This window comes from Pseudophryne corroboree, unplaced genomic scaffold, assembly GCF_028390025.1.
Source record: "Pseudophryne corroboree isolate aPseCor3 unplaced genomic scaffold, aPseCor3.hap2 scaffold_1714, whole genome shotgun sequence".
Classification (NCBI taxonomy): domain Eukaryota; kingdom Metazoa; phylum Chordata; class Amphibia; order Anura; family Myobatrachidae; genus Pseudophryne; species Pseudophryne corroboree.
Genome location: NW_026968350.1, coordinates 49,791 through 65,228, shown reverse-complemented (window position 1 = coordinate 65,228; position 15,438 = coordinate 49,791). Strand labels below are relative to the sequence as shown.

The 15,438-nt window shown below is 47.6% G+C and overlaps 11 non-coding genes across 11 annotated transcripts; all 11 read left to right on the top strand.

The window, feature by feature from the left end:
* The first annotated feature begins 982 nt into the window (after window positions 1-982).
* LOC135002113 (U1 spliceosomal RNA) lies at window positions 983-1,146 on the top strand. The gene has a single exon (XR_010203397.1). It is a non-coding gene; the product is annotated as a U1 spliceosomal RNA (small nuclear RNA).
* Window positions 1,147-2,382: 1,236 nt separating this feature from the next.
* LOC135002120 (U1 spliceosomal RNA) lies at window positions 2,383-2,546 on the top strand. The gene has a single exon (XR_010203404.1). It is a non-coding gene; the product is annotated as a U1 spliceosomal RNA (small nuclear RNA).
* A 1,238-nt stretch (window positions 2,547-3,784) lies between these two features.
* Window positions 3,785-3,948, top strand: LOC135002112 (U1 spliceosomal RNA). Its single transcript, XR_010203396.1, has one exon. It is a non-coding gene; the product is annotated as a U1 spliceosomal RNA (small nuclear RNA).
* Window positions 3,949-5,186: 1,238 nt separating this feature from the next.
* Window positions 5,187-5,350, top strand: LOC135002111 (U1 spliceosomal RNA). Its single transcript, XR_010203395.1, has one exon. It is a non-coding gene; the product is annotated as a U1 spliceosomal RNA (small nuclear RNA).
* A 1,235-nt stretch (window positions 5,351-6,585) lies between these two features.
* LOC135002126 (U1 spliceosomal RNA) lies at window positions 6,586-6,749 on the top strand. The gene has a single exon (XR_010203409.1). It is a non-coding gene; the product is annotated as a U1 spliceosomal RNA (small nuclear RNA).
* Window positions 6,750-7,985: 1,236 nt separating this feature from the next.
* On the top strand, window positions 7,986-8,149 carry LOC135002110 (U1 spliceosomal RNA). The gene has a single exon (XR_010203394.1). It is a non-coding gene; the product is annotated as a U1 spliceosomal RNA (small nuclear RNA).
* Window positions 8,150-9,385: 1,236 nt separating this feature from the next.
* On the top strand, window positions 9,386-9,549 carry LOC135002119 (U1 spliceosomal RNA). Its single transcript, XR_010203403.1, has one exon. It is a non-coding gene; the product is annotated as a U1 spliceosomal RNA (small nuclear RNA).
* Window positions 9,550-10,787: 1,238 nt separating this feature from the next.
* On the top strand, window positions 10,788-10,951 carry LOC135002101 (U1 spliceosomal RNA). Its single transcript, XR_010203387.1, has one exon. It is a non-coding gene; the product is annotated as a U1 spliceosomal RNA (small nuclear RNA).
* A 1,238-nt stretch (window positions 10,952-12,189) lies between these two features.
* LOC135002090 (U1 spliceosomal RNA) lies at window positions 12,190-12,353 on the top strand. Its single transcript, XR_010203376.1, has one exon. It is a non-coding gene; the product is annotated as a U1 spliceosomal RNA (small nuclear RNA).
* A 1,235-nt stretch (window positions 12,354-13,588) lies between these two features.
* LOC135002153 (U1 spliceosomal RNA) lies at window positions 13,589-13,752 on the top strand. Its single transcript, XR_010203436.1, has one exon. It is a non-coding gene; the product is annotated as a U1 spliceosomal RNA (small nuclear RNA).
* A 1,236-nt stretch (window positions 13,753-14,988) lies between these two features.
* On the top strand, window positions 14,989-15,152 carry LOC135002117 (U1 spliceosomal RNA). The gene has a single exon (XR_010203401.1). It is a non-coding gene; the product is annotated as a U1 spliceosomal RNA (small nuclear RNA).
* Window positions 15,153-15,438: the final 286 nt, after the last annotated feature.

Genomic DNA, 15,438 nt, shown 5'->3' with positions numbered 1-15,438 from the left:
GTTTCACTTGCTTTGTAAAGTAGGCCCCCAGATTGTGTCAGATATGAGGGGGAGAGAGAAAAAAAACTTTGCTCCCTCATTTCATGCAGTAGCTTGTCTACTTTGTAAAATGGTAGGCCTCGCTGGGCTGCCGTAGTCTTCCTACACATAGTAAGCGTTTAAATTGAGGCGGCGAAAACTAGAAGAAAGAGAGCATTTTTGGTTTGCGTGCAGATTTTGGGCAGGTGGATTGGTGGCAAAACACAAAGTATTTGTCTATGGTGCTTATAAGACGGGGGACAAAAGAAAAAAAATCACATTTGCTTTTGGTTCACTTGCTTGAGAAATACGCTTTTTGGGCCATTTGGGTGAAACAACTTTTGACGTGTTCAAATCAGTAAAAAGACTAATGGCTTTTTTGAGACTACAAAGTCTTTTGAAAGAAAAAACAAACAAACAAAAACCAAGGTATAATTTGTGTGAGTGCCGCAGGGGGGATAAGAAAGAAAGAAAAAAGAAATAAAAAGAAATCCGTGACGACGACGTTCGGACGAGCGCTAACGTCGGAAAATGGTCTCGGTGCGAGGATGAGAAAACCCTCAGCAGCGAGGGGGTTAAATCTCAAGCTGCCTTTTATATTTTATTTTCCAATTTAAGAACCCATTGAGACATAGGACGGTGCACTGCCTGTTGCTTTTCATATGGAGATGAGGGTTGCAGCTACTGTAACTGTGCCCGACTGCTTTTATGACATGACGGTATGCAAATTCATCTGCTGCAGTGTGCCCTGGGAAGGATTTGCACTAGTTGTGCGCATAGTTTGGGGGTGCTTCAGGAACAGTCACCCTTCCGCCTTCCCATGTCAACGTGAAGAGATGCAGCCTCCCTGCAGTTTTCTTTTCCCGTCCCCTGCCGAGAGTTCACTTGTCATGGCTCCGGTCAACCTCCTTCACTTGACGGGGGTGTGCCCAAGCAGGGGCCCTCCTGAGCCCTAGTCCAACTCATACTTACCTGGCAGGGGAGATACCATGATCACGAAGGTGGTTCTCCCAGGGCGAGGCTCATCCATTGCACTCCGGGTGTGCTGACCCCTGCGATTTCCCCAAATGCGGGAAACTCGACTGCATAATTTGTGGTAGTGGGGGACTGCGTTCGCGCTTTCCCCTCATCATCTCTGGTAAAAGTCAGATCTTTTTGTGTGCTGCTGGTGCTGTCTCTTCCTTTGCTGTTTCCATCCTTTTCTTCATTTCAACCCTCCCTCCACTGGACCCCTGTGCCCGTTAAGGTGCGCTTCTATCTTTCACTCAGCGCTCTCTTCTCATCTCTTCTCCTGTGCGCTGGCTGCATGCTTCCTTGCTTTTTCCGGCCTTGTACTGTGCTTCGCATAAACAACCAATACAGGGCGCTGCAGGACCCACACGGTTTCACTTGCTTTGTAAAGTAGGCCCCCAGATTGTGTCAGATATGAGGGGGAGAGAGAAAAAAAACTTTGCTCCCTCATTTCATGCAGTAGCTTGTCTACTTTGTAAAATGGTAGGCCTCGCTGGGCTGCCGTAGTCTTCCTACACATAGTAAGCGTTTAAATTGAGGCGGCGAAAACTAGAAGAAAGAGAGCATTTTTGGTTTGCGTGCAGATTTTGGGCAGGTGGATTGGTGGCAAAACACAAAGTATTTGTCTATGGTGCTTATAAGACGGGGGACAAAAGAAAAAAAATCACATTTGCTTTTGGTTCACTTGCTTGAGAAATACGCTTTTTGGGCCATTTGGGTGAAACAACTTTTGACGTGTTCAAATCAGTAAAAAGACTAATGGCTTTTTTGAGACTACAAAGTCTTTTGAAAGAAAAAAAAAACAAACAAAAACCAAGGTATAATTTGTGTGAGTGCCGCAGGGGGGATAAGAAAGAAAGAAAAAATAAATAAAAAGAAATCCGTGACGACGACGTTCGGACGAGCGCTAACGTCGGAAAATGGTCTCGGTGCGAGGATGAGAAAACCCTCAGCAGCGAGGGGGTTAAATCTCAAGCTGCCTTTTATATTTTATTTTCCAATTTAAGAACCCATTGAGACATAGGACGGTGCACTGCCTGTTGCTTTTCATATGGAGATGAGGGTTGCAGCTACTGTAACTGTGCCCGACTGCTTTTATGACATGACGGTATGCAAATTCATCTGCTGCAGTGTGCCCTGGGAAGGATTTGCACTAGTTGTGCGCATAGTTTGGGGGTGCTTCAGGAACAGTCACCCTTCCGCCTTCCCATGTCAACGTGAAGAGATGCAGCCTCCCTGCAGTTTTCTTTTCCCGTCCCCTGCCGAGAGTTCACTTGTCATGGCTCCGGTCAACCTCCTTCACTTGACGGGGGTGTGCCCAAGCAGGGGCCCTCCTGAGCCCTAGTCCAACTCATACTTACCTGGCAGGGGAGATACCATGATCACGAAGGTGGTTCTCCCAGGGCGAGGCTCATCCATTGCACTCCGGGTGTGCTGACCCCTGCGATTTCCCCAAATGCGGGAAACTCGACTGCATAATTTGTGGTAGTGGGGGACTGCGTTCGCGCTTTCCCCTGATCATCTCTGGTAAAAGTCAGATCTTTTTGTGTGCTGCTGGTGCTGTCTCTTCCTTTGCTGTTTCCATCCTTTTCTTCATTTCAACCCTCCCTCCACTGGACCCCTGTGCCCGTTAAGGTGCGCTTCTATCTTTCACTCAGCGCTCTCTTCTCATCTCTTCTCCTGTGCGCTGGCTGCATGCTTCCTTGCTTTTTCCGGCCTTGTACTGTGCTTCGCATATACAACCAATACAGGGCGCTGCAGGACCCACACGGTTTCACTTGCTTTGTAAAGTAGGCCCCCAGATTGTGTCAGATATGAGGGGGAGAGAGAAAAAAAACTTTGCTCCCTCATTTCATGCAGTAGCTTGTCTACTTTGTAAAATGGTAGGCCTCGCTGGGCTGCCGTAGTCTTCCTACACATAGTAAGCGTTTAAATTGAGGCGGCGAAAACTAGAAGAAAGAGAGCATTTTTGGTTTGCGTGCAGATTTTGGGCAGGTGGATTGGTGGCAAAACACAAAGTATTTGTCTATGGTGCTTATAAGACGGGGGACAAAAGAAAAAAAATATCACATTTGCTTTTGGTTCACTTGCTTGAGAAATACGCTTTTTGGGCCATTTGGGTGAAACAACTTTTGACGTGTTCAAATCAGTAAAAAGACTAATGGCTTTTTTGAGACTACAAAGTCTTTTGAAAGAAAAAACAAACAAACAAAAACCAAGGTATAATTTGTGTGAGTGCCGCAGGGAGGATAAGAAAGAAAGAAAAAATAAATAAAAAGAAATCCGTGACGACAACGTTCGGACGAGCGCTAACGTCGGAAAATGGTCTCGGTGCGAGGATGAGAAAACCCTCAGCAGCGAGGGGGTTAAATCTCAAGCTGCCTTTTATATTTTATTTTCCAATTTAAGAACCCATTGAGACATAGGACGGTGCACTGCCTGTTGCTTTTCATATGGAGATGAGGGTTGCAGCTACTGTAACTGTGCCCGACTGCTTTTATGACATGACGGTATGCAAATTCATCTGCTGCAGTGTGCCCTGGGAAGGATTTGCACTAGTTGTGCGCATAGTTTGGGGGTGCTTCAGGAACAGTCACCCTTCCGCCTTCCCATGTCAACGTGAAGAGATGCAGCCTCCCTGCAGTTTTCTTTTCCCGTCCCCTGCCGAGAGTTCACTTGTCATGGCTCCGGTCAACCTCCTTCACTTGACGGGGGTGTGCCCAAGCAGGGGCCCTCCTGAGCCCTAGTCCAACTCATACTTACCTGGCAGGGGAGATACCATGATCACGAAGGTGGTTCTCCCAGGGCGAGGCTCATCCATTGCACTCCGGGTGTGCTGACCCCTGCGATTTCCCCAAATGCGGGAAACTCGACTGCATAATTTGTGGTAGTGGGGGACTGCGTTCGCGCTTTCCCCTCATCATCTCTGGTAAAAGTCAGATCTTTTTGTGTGCTGCTGGTGCTGTCTCTTCCTTTGCTGTTTCCATCCTTTTCTTCATTTCAACCCTCCCTCCACTGGACCCCTGTGCCCGTTAAGGTGCGCTTCTATCTTTCACTCAGCGCTCTCTTCTCATCTCTTCTCCTGTGCGCTGGCTGCATGCTTCCTTGCTTTTTCCGGCCTTGTACTGTGCTTCGCATATACAACCAATACAGGGCGCTGCAGGACCCACACGGTTTCACTTGCTTTGTAAAGTAGGCCCCCAGATTGTGTCAGATATGAGGGGGAGAGAGAAAAAAAACTTTGCTCCCTCATTTCATGCAGTAGCTTGTCTACTTTGTAAAATGGTAGGCCTCGCTGGGCTGCCGTAGTCTTCCTACACATAGTAAGCGTTTAAATTGAGGCGGCGAAAACTAGAAGAAAGAGAGCATTTTTGGTTTGCGTGCAGATTTTGGGCAGGTGGATTGGTGGCAAAACACAAAGTATTTGTCTATGGTGCTTATAAGACGGGGGACAAAAGAAAAAAAATATCACATTTGCTTTTGGTTCACTTGCTTGAGAAATACGCTTTTTGGGCCATTTGGGTGAAACAACTTTTGACGTGTTCAAATCAGTAAAAAGACTAATGGCTTTTTTGAGACTACAAAGTCTTTTGAAAGAAAAAACAAACAAACAAAAACCAAGGTATAATTTGTGTGAGTGCCGCAGGGAGGATAAGAAAGAAAGAAAAAATAAATAAAAAGAAATCCGTGACGACAACGTTCGGACGAGCGCTAACGTCGGAAAATGGTCTCGGTGCGAGGATGAGAAAACCCTCAGCAGCGAGGGGGTTAAATCTCAAGCTGCCTTTTATATTTTATTTTCCAATTTAAGAACCCATTGAGACATAGGACGGTGCACTGCCTGTTGCTTTTCATATGGAGATGAGGGTTGCAGCTACTGTAACTGTGCCCGACTGCTTTTATGACATGACGGTATGCAAATTCATCTGCTGCAGTGTGCCCTGGGAAGGATTTGCACTAGTTGTGCGCATAGTTTGGGGGTGCTTCAGGAACAGTCACCCTTCCGCCTTCCCATGTCAACGTGAAGAGATGCAGCCTCCCTGCAGTTTTCTTTTCCCGTCCCCTGCCGAGAGTTCACTTGTCATGGCTCCGGTCAACCTCCTTCACTTGACGGGGGTGTGCCCAAGCAGGGGCCCTCCTGAGCCCTAGTCCAACTCATACTTACCTGGCAGGGGAGATACCATGATCACGAAGGTGGTTCTCCCAGGGCGAGGCTCATCCATTGCACTCCGGGTGTGCTGACCCCTGCGATTTCCCCAAATGCGGGAAACTCGACTGCATAATTTGTGGTAGTGGGGGACTGCGTTCGCGCTTTCCCCTCATCATCTCTGGTAAAAGTCAGATCTTTTTGTGTGCTGCTGGTGCTGTCTCTTCCTTTGCTGTTTCCATCCTTTTCTTCATTTCAACCCTCCCTCCACTGGACCCCTGTGCCCGTTAAGGTGCGCTTCTATCTTTCACTCAGCGCTCTCTTCTCATCTCTTCTCCTGTGCGCTGGCTGCATGCTTCCTTGCTTTTTCCGGCCTTGTACTGTGCTTCGCATATACAACCAATACAGGGCGCTGCAGGACCCACACGGTTTCACTTGCTTTGTAAAGTAGGCCCCCAGATTGTGTCAGATATGAGGGGGAGAGAGAAAAAAACTTTGCTCCCTCATTTCATGCAGTAGCTTGTCTACTTTGTAAAATGGTAGGCCTCGCTGGGCTGCCGTAGTCTTCCTACACATAGTAAGCGTTTAAATTGAGGCGGCGAAAACTAGAAGAAAGAGAGCATTTTTGGTTTGCGTGCAGATTTTGGGCAGGTGGATTGGTGGCAAAACACAAAGTATTTGTCTATGGTGCTTATAAGACGGGGGACAAAAGAAAAAAAATCACATTTGCTTTTGGTTCACTTGCTTGAGAAATACGCTTTTTGGGCCATTTGGGTGAAACAACTTTTGACGTGTTCAAATCAGTAAAAAGACTAATGGCTTTTTTGAGACTACAAAGTCTTTTGAAAGAAAAAACAAACAAACAAAAACCAAGGTATAATTTGTGTGAGTGCCGCAGGGGGGATAAGAAAGAAAGAAAAAAGAAATAAAAAGAAATCCGTGACGACGACGTTCGGATGAGCGCTAACGTCGGAAAATGGTCTCGGTGCGAGGATGAGAAAACCCTCAGCAGCGAGGGGGTTAAATCTCAAGCTGCCTTTTATATTTTATTTTCCAATTTAAGAACCCATTGAGACATAGGACGGTGCACTGCCTGTTGCTTTTCATATGGAGATGAGGGTTGCAGCTACTGTAACTGTGCCCGACTGCTTTTATGACATGACGGTATGCAAATTCATCTGCTGCAGTGTGCCCTGGGAAGGATTTGCACTAGTTGTGCGCATAGTTTGGGGGTGCTTCAGGAACAGTCACCCTTCCGCCTTCCCATGTCAACGTGAAGAGATGCAGCCTCCCTGCAGTTTTCTTTTCCCGTCCCCTGCCGAGAGTTCACTTGTCATGGCTCCGGTCAACCTCCTTCACTTGACGGGGGTGTGCCCAAGCAGGGGCCCTCCTGAGCCCTAATCCAACTCATACTTACCTGGCAGGGGAGATACCATGATCACGAAGGTGGTTCTCCCAGGGCGAGGCTCATCCATTGCACTCTGGGTGTGCTGACCCCTGCGATTTCCCCAAATGCGGGAAACTCGACTGCATAATTTGTGGTAGTGGGGGACTGCGTTCGCGCTTTCCCCTGATCATCTCTGGTAAAAGTCAGATCTTTTTGTGTGCTGCTGGTGCTGTCTCTTCCTTTGCTGTTTCCATCCTTTTCTTCATTTCAACCCTCTCTCCACTGGACCCCTGTGCCCGTTAAGGTGCGCTTCTATCTTTCACTCAGCGCTCTCTTCTCATCTCTTCTCCTGTGCGCTGGCTGCATGCTTCCTTGCTTTTTCCGGCCTTGTACTGTGCTTCGCATAAACAACCAATACAGGGCGCTGCAGGACCCACACGGTTTCACTTGCTTTGTAAAGTAGGCCCCCAGATTGTGTCAGATATGAGGGGGAGAGAGAAAAAAAACTTTGCTCCCTCATTTCATGCAGTAGCTTGTCTACTTTGTAAAATGGTAGGCCTCGCTGGGCTGCCGTAGTCTTCCTACACATAGTAAGCGTTTAAATTGAGGCGGCGAAAACTAGAAGAAAGAGAGCATTTTTGGTTTGCGTGCAGATTTTGGGCAGGTGGATTGGTGGCAAAACACAAAGTATTTGTCTATGGTGCTTATAAGACGGGGGACAAAAGAAAAAAAATCACATTTGCTTTTGGTTCACTTGCTTGAGAAATACGCTTTTTGGGCCATTTGGGTGAAACAACTTTTGACGTGTTCAAATCAGTAAAAAGACTAATGGCTTTTTTGAGACTACAAAGTCTTTTGAAAGAAAAAACAAACAAACAAAAACCAAGGTATAATTTGTGTGAGTGCCGCAGGGGGGATAAGAAAGAAAGAAAAAAGAAATAAAAAGAAATCCGTGACGACGACGTTCGGACGAGCGCTAACGTCGGAAAATGGTCTCGGTGCGAGGATGAGAAAACCCTCAGCAGCGAGGGGGTTAAATCTCAAGCTGCCTTTTATATTTTATTTTCCAATTTAAGAACCCATTGAGACATAGGACGGTGCACTGCCTGTTGCTTTTCATATGGAGATGAGGGTTGCAGCTACTGTAACTGTGCCCGACTGCTTTTATGACATGACGGTATGCAAATTCATCTGCTGCAGTGTGCCCTGGGAAGGATTTGCACTAGTTGTGCGCATAGTTTGGGGGTGCTTCAGGAACAGTCACCCTTCCGCCTTCCCATGTCAACGTGAAGAGATGCAGCCTCCCTGCAGTTTTCTTTTCCCGTCCCCTGCCGAGAGTTCACTTGTCATGGCTCCGGTCAACCTCCTTCACTTGACGGGGGTGTGCCCAAGCAGGGGCCCTCCTGAGCCCTAGTCCAACTCATACTTACCTGGCAGGGGAGATACCATGATCACGAAGGTGGTTCTCCCAGGGCGAGGCTCATCCATTGCACTCCGGGTGTGCTGACCCCTGCGATTTCCCCAAATGCGGGAAACTCGACTGCATAATTTGTGGTAGTGGGGGACTGCGTTCGCGCTTTCCCCTCATCATCTCTGGTAAAAGTCAGATCTTTTTGTGTGCTGCTGGTGCTGTCTCTTCCTTTGCTGTTTCCATCCTTTTCTTCATTTCAACCCTCCCTCCACTGGACCCCTGTGCCCGTTAAGGTGCGCTTCTATCTTTCACTCAGCGCTCTCTTCTCATCTCTTCTCCTGTGCGCTGGCTGCATGCTTCCTTGCTTTTTCCGGCCTTGTACTGTGCTTCGCATAAACAACCAATACAGGGCGCTGCAGGACCCACACGGTTTCACTTGCTTTGTAAAGTAGGCCCCCAGATTGTGTCAGATATGAGGGGGAGAGAGAAAAAAAACTTTGCTCCCTCATTTCATGCAGTAGCTTGTCTACTTTGTAAAATGGTAGGCCTCGCTGGGCTGCCGTAGTCTTCCTACACATAGTAAGCGTTTAAATTGAGGCGGCGAAAACTAGAAGAAAGAGAGCATTTTTGGTTTGCGTGCAGATTTTGGGCAGGTGGATTGGTGGCAAAACACAAAGTATTTGTCTATGGTGCTTATAAGACGGGGGACAAAAGAAAAAAAATCACATTTGCTTTTGGTTCACTTGCTTGAGAAATACGCTTTTTGGGCCATTTGGGTGAAACAACTTTTGACGTGTTCAAATCAGTAAAAAGACTAATGGCTTTTTTGAGACTACAAAGTCTTTTGAAAGAAAAAAAAAACAAACAAAAACCAAGGTATAATTTGTGTGAGTGCCGCAGGGGGGATAAGAAAGAAAGAAAAAATAAATAAAAAGAAATCCGTGACGACGACGTTCGGACGAGCGCTAACGTCGGAAAATGGTCTCGGTGCGAGGATGAGAAAACCCTCAGCAGCGAGGGGGTTAAATCTCAAGCTGCCTTTTATATTTTATTTTCCAATTTAAGAACCCATTGAGACATAGGACGGTGCACTGCCTGTTGCTTTTCATATGGAGATGAGGGTTGCAGCTACTGTAACTGTGCCCGACTGCTTTTATGACATGACGGTATGCAAATTCATCTGCTGCAGTGTGCCCTGGGAAGGATTTGCACTAGTTGTGCGCATAGTTTGGGGGTGCTTCAGGAACAGTCACCCTTCCGCCTTCCCATGTCAACGTGAAGAGATGCAGCCTCCCTGCAGTTTTCTTTTCCCGTCCCCTGCCGAGAGTTCACTTGTCATGGCTCCGGTCAACCTCCTTCACTTGACGGGGGTGTGCCCAAGCAGGGGCCCTCCTGAGCCCTAGTCCAACTCATACTTACCTGGCAGGGGAGATACCATGATCACGAAGGTGGTTCTCCCAGGGCGAGGCTCATCCATTGCACTCCGGGTGTGCTGACCCCTGCGATTTCCCCAAATGCGGGAAACTCGACTGCATAATTTGTGGTAGTGGGGGACTGCGTTCGCGCTTTCCCCTGATCATCTCTGGTAAAAGTCAGATCTTTTTGTGTGCTGCTGGTGCTGTCTCTTCCTTTGCTGTTTCCATCCTTTTCTTCATTTCAACCCTCCCTCCACTGGACCCCTGTGCCCGTTAAGGTGCGCTTCTATCTTTCACTCAGCGCTCTCTTCTCATCTCTTCTCCTGTGCGCTGGCTGCATGCTTCCTTGCTTTTTCCGGCCTTGTACTGTGCTTCGCATATACAACCAATACAGGGCGCTGCAGGACCCACACGGTTTCACTTGCTTTGTAAAGTAGGCCCCCAGATTGTGTCAGATATGAGGGGGAGAGAGAAAAAAAACTTTGCTCCCTCATTTCATGCAGTAGCTTGTCTACTTTGTAAAATGGTAGGCCTCGCTGGGCTGCCGTAGTCTTCCTACACATAGTAAGCGTTTAAATTGAGGCGGCGAAAACTAGAAGAAAGAGAGCATTTTTGGTTTGCGTGCAGATTTTGGGCAGGTGGATTGGTGGCAAAACACAAAGTATTTGTCTATGGTGCTTATAAGACGGGGGACAAAAGAAAAAAAATATCACATTTGCTTTTGGTTCACTTGCTTGAGAAATACGCTTTTTGGGCCATTTGGGTGAAACAACTTTTGACGTGTTCAAATCAGTAAAAAGACTAATGGCTTTTTTGAGACTACAAAGTCTTTTGAAAGAAAAAACAAACAAACAAAAACCAAGGTATAATTTGTGTGAGTGCCGCAGGGAGGATAAGAAAGAAAGAAAAAATAAATAAAAAGAAATCCGTGACGACAACGTTCGGACGAGCGCTAACGTCGGAAAATGGTCTCGGTGCGAGGATGAGAAAACCCTCAGCAGCGAGGGGGTTAAATCTCAAGCTGCCTTTTATATTTTATTTTCCAATTTAAGAACCCATTGAGACATAGGACGGTGCACTGCCTGTTGCTTTTCATATGGAGATGAGGGTTGCAGCTACTGTAACTGTGCCCGACTGCTTTTATGACATGACGGTATGCAAATTCATCTGCTGCAGTGTGCCCTGGGAAGGATTTGCACTAGTTGTGCGCATAGTTTGGGGGTGCTTCAGGAACAGTCACCCTTCCGCCTTCCCATGTCAACGTGAAGAGATGCAGCCTCCCTGCAGTTTTCTTTTCCCGTCCCCTGCCGAGAGTTCACTTGTCATGGCTCCGGTCAACCTCCTTCACTTGACGGGGGTGTGCCCAAGCAGGGGCCCTCCTGAGCCCTAGTCCAACTCATACTTACCTGGCAGGGGAGATACCATGATCACGAAGGTGGTTCTCCCAGGGCGAGGCTCATCCATTGCACTCCGGGTGTGCTGACCCCTGCGATTTCCCCAAATGCGGGAAACTCGACTGCATAATTTGTGGTAGTGGGGGACTGCGTTCGCGCTTTCCCCTCATCATCTCTGGTAAAAGTCAGATCTTTTTGTGTGCTGCTGGTGCTGTCTCTTCCTTTGCTGTTTCCATCCTTTTCTTCATTTCAACCCTCCCTCCACTGGACCCCTGTGCCCGTTAAGGTGCGCTTCTATCTTTCACTCAGCGCTCTCTTCTCATCTCTTCTCCTGTGCGCTGGCTGCATGCTTCCTTGCTTTTTCCGGCCTTGTACTGTGCTTCGCATATACAACCAATACAGGGCGCTGCAGGACCCACACGGTTTCACTTGCTTTGTAAAGTAGGCCCCCAGATTGTGTCAGATATGAGGGGGAGAGAGAAAAAAAACTTTGCTCCCTCATTTCATGCAGTAGCTTGTCTACTTTGTAAAATGGTAGGCCTCGCTGGGCTGCCGTAGTCTTCCTACACATAGTAAGCGTTTAAATTGAGGCGGCGAAAACTAGAAGAAAGAGAGCATTTTTGGTTTGCGTGCAGATTTTGGGCAGGTGGATTGGTGGCAAAACACAAAGTATTTGTCTATGGTGCTTATAAGACGGGGGACAAAAGAAAAAAAATATCACATTTGCTTTTGGTTCACTTGCTTGAGAAATACGCTTTTTGGGCCATTTGGGTGAAACAACTTTTGACGTGTTCAAATCAGTAAAAAGACTAATGGCTTTTTTGAGACTACAAAGTCTTTTGAAAGAAAAAACAAACAAACAAAAACCAAGGTATAATTTGTGTGAGTGCCGCAGGGAGGATAAGAAAGAAAGAAAAAATAAATAAAAAGAAATCCGTGACGACAACGTTCGGACGAGCGCTAACGTCGGAAAATGGTCTCGGTGCGAGGATGAGAAAACCCTCAGCAGCGAGGGGGTTAAATCTCAAGCTGCCTTTTATATTTTATTTTCCAATTTAAGAACCCATTGAGACATAGGACGGTGCACTGCCTGTTGCTTTTCATATGGAGATGAGGGTTGCAGCTACTGTAACTGTGCCCGACTGCTTTTATGACATGACGGTATGCAAATTCATCTGCTGCAGTGTGCCCTGGGAAGGATTTGCACTAGTTGTGCGCATAGTTTGGGGGTGCTTCAGGAACAGTCACCCTTCCGCCTTCCCATGTCAACGTGAAGAGATGCAGCCTCCCTGCAGTTTTCTTTTCCCGTCCCCTGCCGAGAGTTCACTTGTCATGGCTCCGGTCAACCTCCTTCACTTGACGGGGGTGTGCCCAAGCAGGGGCCCTCCTGAGCCCTAGTCCAACTCATACTTACCTGGCAGGGGAGATACCATGATCACGAAGGTGGTTCTCCCAGGGCGAGGCTCATCCATTGCACTCCGGGTGTGCTGACCCCTGCGATTTCCCCAAATGCGGGAAACTCGACTGCATAATTTGTGGTAGTGGGGGACTGCGTTCGCGCTTTCCCCTCATCATCTCTGGTAAAAGTCAGATCTTTTTGTGTGCTGCTGGTGCTGTCTCTTCCTTTGCTGTTTCCATCCTTTTCTTCATTTCAACCCTCCCTCCACTGGACCCCTGTGCCCGTTAAGGTGCGCTTCTATCTTTCACTCAGCGCTCTCTTCTCATCTCTTCTCCTGTGCGCTGGCTGCATGCTTCCTTGCTTTTTCCGGCCTTGTACTGTGCTTCGCATATACAACCAATACAGGGCGCTGCAGGACCCACACGGTTTCACTTGCTTTGTAAAGTAGGCCCCCAGATTGTGTCAGATATGAGGGGGAGAGAGAAAAAAACTTTGCTCCCTCATTTCATGCAGTAGCTTGTCTACTTTGTAAAATGGTAGGCCTCGCTGGGCTGCCGTAGTCTTCCTACACATAGTAAGCGTTTAAATTGAGGCGGCGAAAACTAGAAGAAAGAGAGCATTTTTGGTTTGCGTGCAGATTTTGGGCAGGTGGATTGGTGGCAAAACACAAAGTATTTGTCTATGGTGCTTATAAGACGGGGGACAAAAGAAAAAAAATCACATTTGCTTTTGGTTCACTTGCTTGAGAAATACGCTTTTTGGGCCATTTGGGTGAAACAACTTTTGACGTGTTCAAATCAGTAAAAAGACTAATGGCTTTTTTGAGACTACAAAGTCTTTTGAAAGAAAAAACAAACAAACAAAAACCAAGGTATAATTTGTGTGAGTGCCGCAGGGGGGATAAGAAAGAAAGAAAAAAGAAATAAAAAGAAATCCGTGACGACGACGTTCGGACGAGCGCTAACGTCGGAAAATGGTCTCGGTGCGAGGATGAGAAAACCCTCAGCAGCGAGGGGGTTAAATCTCAAGCTGCCTTTTATATTTTATTTTCCAATTTAAGAACCCATTGAGACATAGGACGGTGCACTGCCTGTTGCTTTTCATATGGAGATGAGGGTTGCAGCTACTGTAACTGTGCCCGACTGCTTTTATGACATGACGGTATGCAAATTCATCTGCTGCAGTGTGCCCTGGGAAGGATTTGCACTAGTTGTGCGCATAGTTTGGGGGTGCTTCAGGAACAGTCACCCTTCCGCCTTCCCATGTCAACGTGAAGAGATGCAGCCTCCCTGCAGTTTTCTTTTCCCGTCCCCTGCCGAGAGTTCACTTGTCATGGCTCCGGTCAACCTCCTTCACTTGACGGGGGTGTGCCCAAGCAGGGGCCCTCCTGAGCCCTAATCCAACTCATACTTACCTGGCAGGGGAGATACCATGATCACGAAGGTGGTTCTCCCAGGACGAGGCTCATCCATTGCACTCTGGGTGTGCTGACCCCTGCGATTTCCCCAAATGCGGGAAACTCGACTGCATAATTTGTGGTAGTGGGGGACTGCGTTCGCGCTTTCCCCTGATCATCTCTGGTAAAAGTCAGATCTTTTTGTGTGCTGCTGGTGCTGTCTCTCCCTTTGCTGTTTCCATCCTTTTCTTCATTTCAACCCTCCCTCCACTGGACCCCTGTGCCCGTTAAGGTGCGCTTCTATCTTTCACTCAGCGCTCTCTTCTCATCTCTTCTCCTGTGCGCTGGCTGCATGCTTCCTTGCTTTTTCCGGCCTTGTACTGTGCTTCGCATAAACAACCAATACAGGGCGCTGCAGGACCCACACGGTTTCACTTGCTTTGTAAAGTAGGCCCCCAGATTGTGTCAGATATGAGGGGGAGAGAGAAAAAAAACTTTGCTCCCTCATTTCATGCAGTAGCTTGTCTACTTTGTAAAATGGTAGGCCTCGCTGGGCTGCCGTAGTCTTCCTACACATAGTAAGCGTTTAAATTGAGGCGGCGAAAACTAGAAGAAAGAGAGCATTTTTGGTTTGCGTGCAGATTTTGGGCAGGTGGATTGGTGGCAAAACACAAAGTATTTGTCTATGGTGCTTATAAGACGGGGGACAAAAGAAAAAAAATCACATTTGCTTTTGGTTCACTTGCTTGAGAAATACGCTTTTTGGGCCATTTGGGTGAAACAACTTTTGACGTGTTCAAATCAGTAAAAAGACTAATGGCTTTTTTGAGACTACAAAGTCTTTTGAAAGAAAAAACAAACAAACAAAAACCAAGGTATAATTTGTGTGAGTGCCGCAGGGGGGATAAGAAAGAAAGAAAAAATAAATAAAAAGAAATCCGTGACGACGACGTTCAGACGAGCGCTAACGTCGGAAAATGGTCTCGGTGCGAGGATGAGAAAACCCTCAGCAGCGAGGGGGTTAAATCTCAAGCTGCCTTTTATATTTTATTTTCCAATTTAAGAACCCATTGAGACATAGGACGGTGCACTGCCTGTTGCTTTTCATATGGAGATGAGGGTTGCAGCTACTGTAACTGTGCCCGACTGCTTTTATGACATGACGGTATGCAAATTCATCTGCTGCAGTGTGCCCTGGGAAGGATTTGCACTAGTTGTGCGCATAGTTTGGGGGTGCTTCAGGAACAGTCACCCTTCCGCCTTCCCATGTCAACGTGAAGAGATGCAGCCTCCCTGCAGTTTTCTTTTCCCGTCCCCTGCCGAGAGTTCACTTGTCATGGCTCCGGTCAACCTCCTTCACTTGACGGGGGTGTGCCCAAGCAGGGGCCCTCCTGAGCCCTAGTCCAACTCATACTTACCTGGCAGGGGAGATACCATGATCACGAAGGTGGTTCTCCCAGGGCGAGGCTCATCCATTGCACTCCGGGTGTGCTGACCCCTGCGATTTCCCCAAATGCGGGAAACTCGACTGCATAATTTGTGGTAGTGGGGGACTGCGTTCGCGCTTTCCCCTGATCATCTCTGGTAAAAGTCAGATCTTTTTGTGTGCTGCTGGTGCTGTCTCTTCCTTTGCTGTTTCCATCCTTTTCTTCATTTCAACCCTCCCTCCACTGGACCCCTGTGCCCGTTAAGGTGCGCTTCTATCTTTCACTCAGCGCTCTCTTCTCATCTCTTCTCCTGTGCGCTGGCTGCATGCTTCCTTGCTTTTTCCGGCCTTGTACTGTGCTTCGCATAAACAACCAATACAGGGCGCTGCAGGACCCACACGGTTTCACTTGCTTTGTAAAGTAGGCCCCCAGA